Here is a 13659-nt window from a genome sequence, read left to right as displayed (position 1 = left end):
ATATAATCACATGTGATTAAATACACGAGACCAACTATTGAATGGAAAAAGAGTAATAAATGTTGTCCACAAAAATCATATGTGACTAAATACATATAATCACATGTAATTATAGGTATCTAATCAGAAAAGGTTTATGCGGACAAAATTCATTCTCTCTTTCTCGATTCAATAGTTTTTTTTGTATAATTACATGTGCTTATATGTATTTAATCACATATGAACAAAAAAAAAATCTTTATCCACATTAATCATATGTGATTAGCTATATACAATCACATGTGATTATATACACGATAACAAATATTGAATCTAGAACGCGAAAACAAATCTTTATCCACATTAATCACATATGATTAAATACATCAAATCACATGTGATTATTTGAATCTGATCACATATGATTTATGTATCTAATCACATATGATTAAATATAATTAAATACTTATAATAATATAATTAAATACTTAAAATCACATATGATTAAATATATGAGAAAAAATATTGAAACGAAAACTCAAAAATGAATATCGTTCATATAAATTATATGTCATTGGATACATATAATCACATGTGATTATATGTATCTAGTCACATATGATTAAAGTTGACAAAAAAATATTTATTGAATCGAGAGCGCGATAATGGCATATGCGAATGTATTTTCGCTTTTTTGATTCAATAATTTTTCTCTTGTATTTATTCATATGTGAATGTATTTAATCATAAACAATTTTTTTCTATAGATTATCTGTGATTACATACATATATATGTTGGGTTTTGAGCATTCTAACACTCCTAAGTGTACATGCAACCCTAAATACCTTGGATCTATGTTTTCTCTATTATACATGTAAATATGAACTTTCCAAGGTATTCATCCTAACTAGCATAATAACATTGATTCATATGAATACATGAAGCTTGAGTGCCTAGTTCCCCAAGTGTGACACCTCAAATGGTTCACACAACATCAAATGAACATGGAATATATTAGAGAGAAATCCATACTTCATGAAAATCGGCTAGCCCTTTCACATATACTCTAGTGCCGATTTTGTCAACAATAAGATGCTTATATAGTTAGTCATAATTAGGATAAACCCTAATTATCATGGCTTTCCATTTCCTCGGATCCATGGGTTCAAATATACCATGGAGCATCCATGGAGCATCTTATGGGTTTTAGCCCAACTTGACAATCCATGAAGCATTAGCCCACTATACAAGTATGGATGATTTACACAATCAACCCATATATTTAATTAGTCTTCTTTTGATCACTTAATTAATCCTAGATTAATTCTTGATCAACACTAATTAAATAATCTTATTAATATATTAGAACTTATAATATATTAACAAACCTTAAGTGTTATTTCTCTCATTATATTCTATCAAAATGCATGATGCCATGCAACCCAAATGGACCATGTCGGGTCGGATCAAGTCTTAACAATTATATATTTATGGACTTAGACATTAATCCAACAGTCTCTCGCTTGGATAAGTCTAAAACTATTATTGCAAGTATGACTTCAAGAACTGACTGGTAATCGTAGCTCTCAAAAGATTCTGTCGAACTCTGACCTTGCCGATGATCTCTGACCTTTGTCAAGGACTTGTCCATTAGATAAGGGATCATATATTCCTCCATTCTAGATATCATATGGACTGAGACATGGATTATAATCATTCTCTCTGTCCATTTGTTGTTTCCCGATTTCCGATTTATGACGACTGACTAATTAAACAAATCAAATCAGTCCAAGCCCGGCCAAGCACTTACATTTGTCATCACCAAATCATCGGGGGGCCCACAAATATCTCTTTTATCCATAAGGTAAAAGGAATGGATAAACTTCGACTCATATGGCTTTTTTCTACTACTTGTTGAATCATATACAAAAGCATATTTTATAACATCAAGTTACCAATGCGTTTTCGTGCAATCAATGTATAACCAACTCATAGTAACAACTCATATCTCTAGGTTTGCAGAATATAAGATATTATCGTCTCATGATCACTTGTGATAAAATCCATGAAGTGATTCCAATGAGCGCGGGTTGATTCCAATACTCAGAACTTATGAGCACTCATGAGTGTTATAGCGCTTTGTCCAACATCTTAGACCTTTATAAGACAACCCATGACAGTCTTGATTCATATCTACTTCCAACATATGACCGACTGTGGATGGTTTGAATAACATAGTCAACCAGGAAGAGCGACCTAGTTATTTTGGAAGTCAAAACATGCAAAATGAAACACAAGAATAATTCAATCCAATATGGTCTCAGAAATTATGAATATAAATAAAACACCTTTTATTTATCACCATATGATTACACATTATTCATTGCATACTGTTTCAGCTATCAACTTTATTCTTGAATTAAAACAATAGTTGTCTCTGTTGGATATAGTGTCTAAGTCCATAACTATATTTGGTATGTACTTGACCCGACCCGACATGGTCCATTTGGGTTGCACTTCACCCGAACAATTTTATGGATAATCTTTTGAGAATAATACAAGTTATGATTTATTGATATATTATAAGTTCTAATATATTAATATAAGATCATATTATTTAATTAGTATTGATCTATAATTAATCTAGGATTAATTTAGAGATCAAAGATATTACTAATTAAATATGGGCTTCTATATTTATATAGTGTGGGCTAATGCTTATTTGGAATGGGCTAGGCTTGCATGGAAAGTCCATGGATACTCCATGGAGCTTTAACCCATGGATCCCATGGAAATGAAGAGACATGGGTATTAGGGTTTAAATGGATGTAACCCTAATCCACCATACCATATAAAGGAGGCTTTGGTTCTTGAAATCACATAAGTTGAGTAAGTAAACCAAGAGGGCCGATTTCAAGATAGTAGTGACTATTCTCTCAAAGTTCCAAGTTTGTGGTGATTTGTGATTTCCATTTGAGGCATCCACACTATTGGTGCTTGGCTCTAAAACTCCAAGGAATCAACTACAAATACAAGGTAAGTATTTCTACTAGCTTTATTTGATTCAAGTTCCCCATGTCATGCTAGTTAGGATATGAACCTTGGAAAAATAATTATTTGCATGTATCTTAGACAAACATAGATCCAAGGTTTATTAGGGTTGCATGTACACTTAGGAAGTGTTAGAATGCTCAAAACCCATCAGCGGTATCAGAGCCTAGGCTTGTTTGTTTGATACTTGATGCAAAATATTAGAAAAAGTCGAAAAACTTGTTGTCTGCCTGATGAACTCGCCGAGTCCATGGGGGGGCTCGCCGAGTTCATGTGTATCTTCAACCTACTCGCCGAGTAGGTTCATGCACTCGGCGAGTAGGAGCCTCACAATGCAGATTTTCGACTTTAGTTGTTGGAAATGGACTAGAAACATTACCCTAAACTGTTTTGGTACTTGAAAACTTGTTTTAGATGGTGTAATGTCTTTGCTAATCCATTTATAACAACTTGTTATCAAAATTACAAAGTTTTAAGTGTAATTTTGATTCATGAAAATGTTCAGATTCATGTTCTTGATCTTATGATGTTTAGATGATCATAGGAATTATTTGTAACCTATGTGGTAGATTAATTCATGATCATTATTTGTTTTAATGGAGTCCACAACTTGTCCTCAAGTTATGGAAAACCAAAAGTCACTTGAATTAAAACCATTAAAAGAACACAAGAGTTAGAAAAATGAAGAGTCTTCATTTTTATTACTCTATTTAACTCATAAGTTACAAGAAATGAAAAGTTTTGAAAGTTTACAAAACCTGCCCTCAAGTTTTGGAACAAGTAAAGTTATATTAAAAACTTTAGTTCCAACCCTTAGAATTTTAAAAGTTAAAATTCAACCCTTATACTTATAATATTATAAGTTAATAATATATATATATATATGTATAAGATTAAAGTCATCTTACCGTTAGTACGCCTCATTCACGAAGCCGGTCTATAAGGTGGGTATAAGGTTGTTGCCTATAAAATGGCAACTTAATGGGTGTCCACTCTCACCCACTGCTTACTTGACGGGTGGAGGGTCGTTAGCCGAACGGGTAACACAAGGACTTATAAATTCTCATTAAAAGTATGATGAATATTATAAAGTAACTAAATGTTTTATTAAATTCCCAATCTTAGTTACTTTAGGAGAAATGTGAATAAGGTGCTAATCCATGAAATTACACTTTACACTTTGTCTAAGTCGTTAGTGGAGCGTGTGTGGTTAACCGGCACACTAACTTGGACTTAACAAGGTAGGTAAAGGGTGACTTAATATTTATCATAGTATCGATGGAGCGTGTGTGGTTAACCAGCACATCGATTGAGGGGTAATTTATTAAGGGTACCAAGTAATTTGCATGGTTACTTCACACCTCGTTTTGTGATCCTCGGCATCCCATTCACAAAACTTGGAGGGCACACTCGAGATTGAAACATGCCTTTGAAAAGTTCATTGAATCTCAAAAGAATCTAGGAGTTTCTAAAAACCAAATTAAATATTTTTAATATTTTGACTTTGGCGGAAATTGGTGAATCGTCATTCACCTACCTTTCAAATATGTTATTACTTAGATTACGGCATACCTCTTCTAAGTATAATATATTGTGATTGGGTCCTAGCCTTAATACTACATTTGGGTGTTTTATTAAGGACTATCTCTATATCTAAACTAATCCTTTCTTTCTTCTCTTATCAGATGTCTGCAAACAATGTTGCTTCTGGCTCTAATCCTAGTGGCTCCTTCTCTCTTATGAACTTGTGTGGGAAAGTCACTTTTGATGGATCCAACTTTAATGAATGGATCAGAAACATCAGAATGATTACTCGCTACGAGGACAATGAATATGTCCTCGATAAGGAGCTTAAGGAGATTGATGAGACAGTTGCTACTCCTCAAGAGATCGCTGATTTTAGGGCACATGAAAGGGATGCCACCAAAGTGGCATGCATCATGATGGCCACTATGACCACAGATCTCCAAAAATCTTATGAAGATTTCTACCCCTATGAGATGCACCAAGACTTGATGGAAAGATACCATTAAAGTTCTCTTCAAGAGAGGTATGAAATCATCTCCTCCATGATAACAACTCGCATGAACGATGGTGAACCCATCACGGGCCACATGTAGAAAATGCAAAGATTTGTGGACCGTTTGCTGAAGCTAAATGTGAACTTCCCCGAGGAGCATGCAATAGATATCATTTTACACTCCTTACCTTCATGTTATGATCAATTCCGCATGACATACCACATGAACAAGGAAGAGGTCACACTCAGCAAACTTCAAGGACTCTTACAGACCGTGGAAAGTGGTCTTAAGGGTAAGGCGATTGTTACTCCTACTCCTACCAACATCGCCCCTGTCTTGGCAATCGATAAAGGAAGAGGGAAGAAGAGAAAGAGTTCTTCGAAGGGTACCAAGGTTAGGACCCTTGATGGCTCTTCTTCAAGTGGAACCAAGAAAGGTTTCATCACTCCTTCGTCTGACCCAAAAGAGGATGAATGCTTCTATTGTCATGAAAAGGCACATTGCAAGCGAAACTGCCCAAAGTACCAGCAAGATGTGAAGGACGGGAAAGTTAAACCCAACCATGCAGGTATTTACACTATCATTTCTAATAACTCACCCAATTCTAACTCTTGGGTCCTTGATACCAGTTGTGGTATTCATATTTGTTGTGACTTGCAGGGATTAAGAAGAAGTGAGAATGTGGAGCAAGGAAGGATAAACTTAATCATGGGGAATAGGAAAGTTACACATGTCACCAAGATTGGAGTTTATACTTTTTCGCTAAGTAGTGGGTTTAATTTAGATTTGAATAAATGTTGTTACTCGCCAGAAATGGCAAGAAATATTATTTCCTTTCATGCATTGTATAAACAAGGGTTTACCTTTTCATTTAATAATGAAGTTGGTTCTATTGATGCTTTCTTTAATAATGTTCTTTATTTTAAAGCATTACCTTGTGATGGTGTGTATGAAGTTGTGTCTGTTGTAGATAACTTAGGAAATAATGTGATGTGTATTGATTCTATTAATAATAATAACTTGGATAAAGCATCATTATGGCATTGTCGTCTTGGACATATAAGCAAGAAACGCATAGGCCAACTCCAAAAGGATGGAGTATTGGAGTCGTTTGACCTAAAGTCAGATGATAGTTGCGAGTCATGCTTACTTGGAAAAATGACAAAGTCACCCTTCAAAGGCTCTTGTGAGAGGGGTGAAGTTTTGTTGGACCTTGTACACACGGATGTGTGTGGACCACTCAAACATGCCACAAGGGATGCTAATCGTTATTATTTGACTTTTACTGATGATTACAGTAGATATGGCTATGTCTACTTAATCAAACATAAGTTAGAGACTTTCGAAAGGTTTAAGGAATTTAAACAGGAAGTCAAGAATCAATTGGGCAGGAACATTAAGATGCTTCGATCCGATCGAGGTGTTGAGTATCTTAGTTCAGAGTTCCTCGACTATCTTAGGGAATGTGGGATTGTCTCACAATTGACACCTCCCAGGACACCACAGTTGAATGGTGTAGCTGAGAGGCGTAATCAAACCTTGTTGGATATGGTTTGTTCCATGATGAGTCGAGCTTCGCTACCAATCTCATTTTGGGGGTATGCCTTAGAGACTGCCGCCCATATCCTTAATCTAGTCCCTACAAAGAAAGTTGCCAAAACTCCTCACGAGATGTGGACTGGTAAAGTACCCAAACAAGACCACATCAAGATTTGGGGTTGCGAGGCTTTTATGAGGCGCGAGACTCATGATAAGCTAGAACCCCGAAGCGAGAGGTGTATTTTCATCGGCTACCCACAAAGATCCTTTGGTTACCTCTTCTACAGACCTAGTGATAATGTGGTCTTTGTAGCAAGAAGAGGAGTCTTTCAAGAGAGAGAGAGAGTTTATAAGCCAAGGAGACAGTGGGAGGCAAATTGATCTTGAAGAAATTCAAGAGTCAAGTGGTGAAGGAACTTCAAACGCTAGCCCTCAACTTGAGGAGGAAACTCTTGTTGAGCCAATTGATGAGTTTGTACCTCTGAGACGTTCCACGAGAGTTAGGAATGCACCTGAGCATTACTATTGTTTCTATATTACTGCAGAAGGTGAGACACTTATTAGTGATGAGACACTAGTAGGTTTGGATGAGCCTGACAGCTTAACGGAAACCATGGCAGGCCCTGAGGCTGCTAAATGGAAAGAGGCTATGGATAGCGAGATATAGTCCATGTATGACAATCAAGTTTGGAACTTGGTTGACCATGTACCTGATCGTAAGGTAGTTGGGTGCAAATGGATCTTCAAGAAGAAGACCGACATGGAAGGTAATGTACACACTTATAAGTCACGACTGGTTGCAAAGGGTTATTCTTAAACTCCAAGAGTTGATTATGATAAAACCTTTTCACCAGTGGCCAAGATAAAGTCTATTAGGTTTCTTTTAGCCATTGATGCATTTCATGACTATGAAATATGGCAAATGGATGTCAAAACCGCTTTCCTTAATGGAAAGTTGGCTGAAGATGTTTACATGGTTCAACCAGAGGATTTTGTCAGTACAGAGTACCCCAATAGAGTGTGTAAACTCGAGAAATCCATTTATGGATTGAAACAAGCACCTCGCATATGGAATCTTTGCTTTGATGAGAAGGTCAAGGAATTTGGCTTTTCAAGGAGTGAAGATGAATCTTGTGTCTATATCAAGGCTAGTGGGAGCATAGTCAGTTTTTTGGTACTGTATGTGGATGACATATTACTCATAGGAAATGACATCCCAACCCAGCGGGAAGTAAAGTCCTGGCTTGGGAAGTGTTTCGCTATGAAGGGCCTTAGTGAAGCTGCCTATATCCTAGGGATAAGGATTTTGAGAAACAGGAGTAAAAGACTAAGTGGACTTAGTCAAAGCACCTATGTGGACAAAGTGTTGAAAAGATTCAACATGCATAACTCCAAGAAAGGTGAGTTACCCATTCAGAGTAATGCCAGATTGAGTAAGACACAAAGGCCTAGTACTGAGGCTGAGATATCAGAAATGAGTCGACTACCTTATGCTTCAGCTGTACGATCGATCATGTATGCTATGACGTGTACTCAACCTGATGTAGCCTTTGCTTTGAGCATGGTTAGCAGGTATCAGGGGAACCCTAGCAAGGCACACTAGACTGCAGTAAAGAATAACCTCAAGTACCTGCGAAGGACTAAGGACTGGGTCCTTACCCTCGGTGGGGGTGATGACTTGAGAGTTGTAGGGTATAGTGATGCTACCTTCCAGACTAATAGGGATAATTTCCGCTCTCAGTCGGGCTGGGTCTTTACCTTAAACGAAGGAGCAATCACTTGGAAGAGTTCCAAGTAGGAGACAATGGCTGATTCCACTTGTGAATCAGAGTATATAGCAGCAAGCGAGGCAGCAAAGGAGGCTATATGGCTAAAGAACATCATCGGAGACCTTGGAGTTGTACCAACTACAAAGGAGCCAATGGAGATTTTCTGTGACAGCAATAGTGCAGTTGCCTTAGCCAAGGAACCAAGAGATCATGGGAGATCCAGACACATTGACAGAAAATATCACTTCATCAGAAATCGAATAGAAGAAGGAATCCTCGTGGAAAAGAGGGTATCATCGGATGAGAACCCAACAGATCCCCTCACGAAGGGACTGACTCGGGCTAAGCATCTCAAGCATGCTCGGAGCATAGGGCTGAAGGATGATATTAGTTTTAGTAGTTAGATAATCTTGAAATTTGTAAAATGTAATTGACATTTGATGATAAATAAAAGCTGTTATTTATGAGTAAAGTGTTGTTATCACTTGTCAATTGTTTACTATATTTCTTTTGCATGTTTTGACTTCCAGAATAATTATGTTTGGTGTATCATATTATTCGAATCTCCACAGTCGGTCATACGTCGGAAGTAGGTATGAATCAAGACTGTTATGATTGGTTGCAGAGGTCTAAGGTGTTGGACATAGGCTACAACAATCATGAGTGCTCATAAGTTCTGAGCATTGGACTCAACCCACGCTCACTGGAATCACTTCATGGAATTTATCTCGAGTGATCGTGAGATGGTAATATCATATAAGTCTTCAAACCTAGAGATATGATTTGTTACTTACAAGTTGGTTATGCATTGATTGTATGAAAACGCATTGGTAACTCGATGTTATAAAACATGCTTTTGTGTATAATTCAATGAGTGGTAGAACAAACATATGAGTCGAAGTTTATCTGTTCCTTTTAGGATTAGAAGCGATATCTGGGCCCCTCGATAATTTTGTTTTGACCTAAGTATCGGGCCCGGTCAGAACTAAATTGATGTGTTCAGTTAAGTTCTATGTCAAACAAATCGGAAATCGGGAAACAAATGTTGGACAATAAGTAAGACCATGTCTCATGTATTTGTCCGACTCATATCTAGAACAGAGGATTATATGATCACTTATCTAAAATGGCGCGTTCTAGTTCAATAGAGTTTAAAGAGCTACGATTGCTGATCGGTTCCTGAAGTCATACTTGCAACTATAGTTATTAGACTTATCCAAGTGGGAAACTGTTGGATATAGTGTCTAAGTCCATAACTATATTTTGTATGTACTTGACCCGACCCGACATAGTCCATTTGGGTTGCACTTCACCCGAACAATTTATGGATAATCTTTTGAGAATAGTACAAGTTATGATTTAGTAATATATTATAAGTTCTAATATATTATTATAAGATCATATTATTTAATTAGTATTGATCTATAATTAATCTAGGATTAATTTAGAGATCAAAGATATTACTAATTAAATATGGGCTTCTTTATTTATATAGTGTGGGCTAATGCTTATTTGGAATGGGCTAGGCTTGCATGGAAAGTCCACGGATACTCCATGGAGCTTTAACCCATGGATCTCATGGAAATGAAGAGACATGGGATTAGGGTTTACATGGATGTAACCCTAATCCACCACACTATATAAAGGAGGCTTTGGTTCTTGAAATCACACTAGTTGAGTGAGTAAAGCAAGAGGGCCGTTTTCAAGATAGTAGTGACTATTCTCTCAAAGTTCCAAGTTTGTGGTGATTTGTGATTTCCATTTGAGGCATCCACACTATTGGTGCTAGGCTCTAAAACTCCAAGGAATCAACTACAAATACAAGGTAAGTATTTTTACTAGCTTTATTTGATTCAACTTCCCCATGCCATGCTAGTTAGGATATGAACCTTGGAAAAATAATTATGTGCATGTATCTTAGACAAACATAGATCCAAGGTTTATTAGGGTTGCATGTACATTTAGGAAATTTTAGAATGCTCAAAACCCATCAGTCTCATGCTCCAAGCATGTACACTATGTTCTCTAAACATTAGTCATGCCACACACCAAGTATGCATAATATGTTTGTCTATGATCTTTACTTTGCGAAATAGACCAATTGAACATAACTCCAATGATTCTCATTTCACAGTCCCAAATCCTTACTGCAAATGCAAGAATTCCAAATTCATGCCATTTACTAAAATCTGTTAGATTCTAAACTTATATGCATTGATCCTCTTGTAATGATTATGCACAAAGTCACAAAGACTTGACAACAAACATTACAGAGCATTCCAAAGGAGATCAACTCCTTGGAAACATCCTTCTTGCATTAAGTTTCCTAATCTTACACATATTTATTGAACACCTTCCACCTATGGGATCATTTCCATATTCCCCTTTTTGACTATCACTTCTGAACAAGAGTTGCCTTTTTCCAGAATATGTCAATATGGTCCTTCCAACAATTAACAATATACTTCCAACTGTCCTTGAGCAACCAATCTTTGGTAAACCTTAGATTGTCCTCAACAACTGTTTAATCCTTTTAGTCATATCCAGTTCTAGACCTTTTCCCTTCTTAGAAATATTTTTAGGGAAATTATATATGTCAAAATCATAAGATAAAATCATAAGTTGATTGAAATATATAACAAAATTGGACACATGTGAATACACAAAAAATGAAAAACACATAATGGTCTCGCTTCGTGAATAATTATTGAAAATTTAAGATATATATATGTAGTAATAATCACATGTGTGTGTTAAATAATAAATCATTAAGTATATTATACATATTAATCACCGATTTAACCAAATTTCACAACACTACTCAGTTCGTAAGGGACCGATCGGGGAGTACTCGGGATTATGTAACTCGCCTCGGCAAGGGGGGAGTAGCGAGTACTCGGAGGAGTAATCGGCCAAGTCGGCGAGTTTTACAACACTGATAACTCCTAAGAAGTAGCTCAAGAATCCGATCTTCAAACTATGCGATAGAAATCCATCTACGCGATCAGATTTAACATATTCTTTCTTTAAGTTTCTTCACTTTTCTTTGATTCTTAAAACATCACCATGTGACCCAGTCACATCATGTATCAATAATCTTAGAATAAAAACTTAGCAGAGTTAGATAGTGGACTTTACCTGAAGTACAGTCAAACTTATTGAGTTTAACACCCTTAGGTAAATTGGCAGCTTCGCAACCAATGCCCCTTCCTTTGGCAATTTAACATATGGACGCTTTGGTAATGGAACATGGGACTATCACAGACTTAGCCTTTCTCTTTACCATTTGGTCAACCGAGTTGACTATGGACGATCCCTTTCCATTGGGAAGAGAGAGCTTTACTGGATATCCAATGTCATCATTGTCAATGTCCATAAAGTTTTGGAAGTTGATCTTAGCAAATAAATAAGATCATTATGGGTCTTGTCATAGTCTGTTTCATAGGAGTCCCAAAGGAACTCACTATGTGACATAGAAAGTAGTTGAGCCACCAACTTTCTCAAGACTTTGACACCCAACTCTCCCGGCTTGTCAATATGTGACTACAACTCAAAGATGTGATCACACATAGACCTTTTCTTGCCAATATGGCTTGAGTGACCTTAAAATTTTCAAGAACTTGTGGGTTAGGGAGAATAATTAGAGGAGGTGAAAGAAGTATGATTTCCATGGGACATCATCTTCATTTAGGAAAGCTTGTTTCAAGAGATTTGGGAAGATCATAAATGTCTAAACCAGACATCTTTTGGGAGATATTCAAGATAGTTGATTTAAAGTCCTTAATATAACACCCAATATGAAATATTAAGGCTAGGACCCAACACAATACTTTTATAACTTGGAAGAGGGATGCCGTAATCCAAGCTATAAAATATTTGAAGGTAGGTGAATGACGATTCACCAATTTCCACCAAGATAAACGAAATGTATTATTAGGTTTTAATTTGATTTGAAACTCCTAGATCTTTTGAGATTCATTGAACTTTTCAATGGCATGTTTCAATCTCGAGTGTGCCCTTCAGGTTTTGTGACCGGGATGTCGAGGATCACAAAACAAGGTGTGAAGTAACCATACAAATTACTTGGTACTCTTAAGTGTTTACCCCTCAATCGATGTGTCGGTTAACCACACACGCTCCATCGATTATATGATAAACATTAAGTTACCCTTTGCCTAACTTGTTAAATATGAGTTAGTGTGTCGGTTAACCACACACACTCCACTAACCGACTTAAACAAAGTGCAAAGTGTAATTTCATGGATTAGCACCTTATCCACATTTTCCTAAGTAACTAAGATTGGGTATTTATAAAAGGTTTAGTTACTTAGTATTTATCATTAATATTTTTAATGAAGGGAGAATTCTAGTCCTTGTCCTACCCGTTCGGCTAACGACCCTCCACCGGTCAAGGAAGCGGTGGATGAGAGTGGACACCCATTAAACTGCCATTTTATAGGAAGTAACCTTATACCCCCCTTATAGACCGGCTTCGTGAATGAGGCCTACTAATGGTAAGACTGACTTGCTCTTATACATACATACATACATATATATATATATATATATATATATATATATATATAACTTATAATATTATAAAGTATAAGGGTTGAATTTTAACTTTTAAAATTCTAAGGGCTTAACTTGGAATTAAAGTATTCATAAGAGAAAACTTTTAATATTCCAAAACTTGAGGGCAAGTTTTGAAAATATTCAAAACTAATTAATTCCATAACTTATGTGTTTTAAGTATTTTAATTAAAAACTCTTCAAGTTCCATAACTTGAGGACAAGTTATGGAAGACTTTAAACTATTAAAGAATGTAACTTTTCTTTATTTTTGTAACTTATGGAATTAATTAAGGTTACACATTTTATTACTTAATGAAGTGACTCTTGAACCTCCATAACTTGAGGACAAGTTATGGAGTCATAAATCCATTTAATGAGGACAAGACTCTTCATTTTTGTAACCTTTGCCAACTTTCATGAGTTTTAAGAAACTTAAATGTGACCTTTCATGTAACTTGAGGACAAGTTACACAAACACATTTTAGAATCATCTCTTAGATTAAAATGGATTGAAAACACATAATCATTTAACTTATCTATTAATCTAAGCAACTCATATGAACAAAGATAATTCACATCAAACTTTTTCATGTAATTAGCATAACTTTTAAACTAATACAAAACATGAATCTATTGAAAATTATCTTTGAAATTGGATTAGAATGAACATTACCACATCAAAAACAAGTTTATAAGTCCAAAAACAGCTTAGGGTAATGTTCCT

This window comes from Lactuca sativa, chromosome 9 (assembly GCF_002870075.4).
Source record: "Lactuca sativa cultivar Salinas chromosome 9, Lsat_Salinas_v11, whole genome shotgun sequence".
NCBI lineage: Eukaryota > Viridiplantae > Streptophyta > Magnoliopsida > Asterales > Asteraceae > Lactuca > Lactuca sativa.
The sequence above is the reverse complement of the archived record's forward strand: the minus strand, read 5'-3'. Positions refer to the sequence as shown.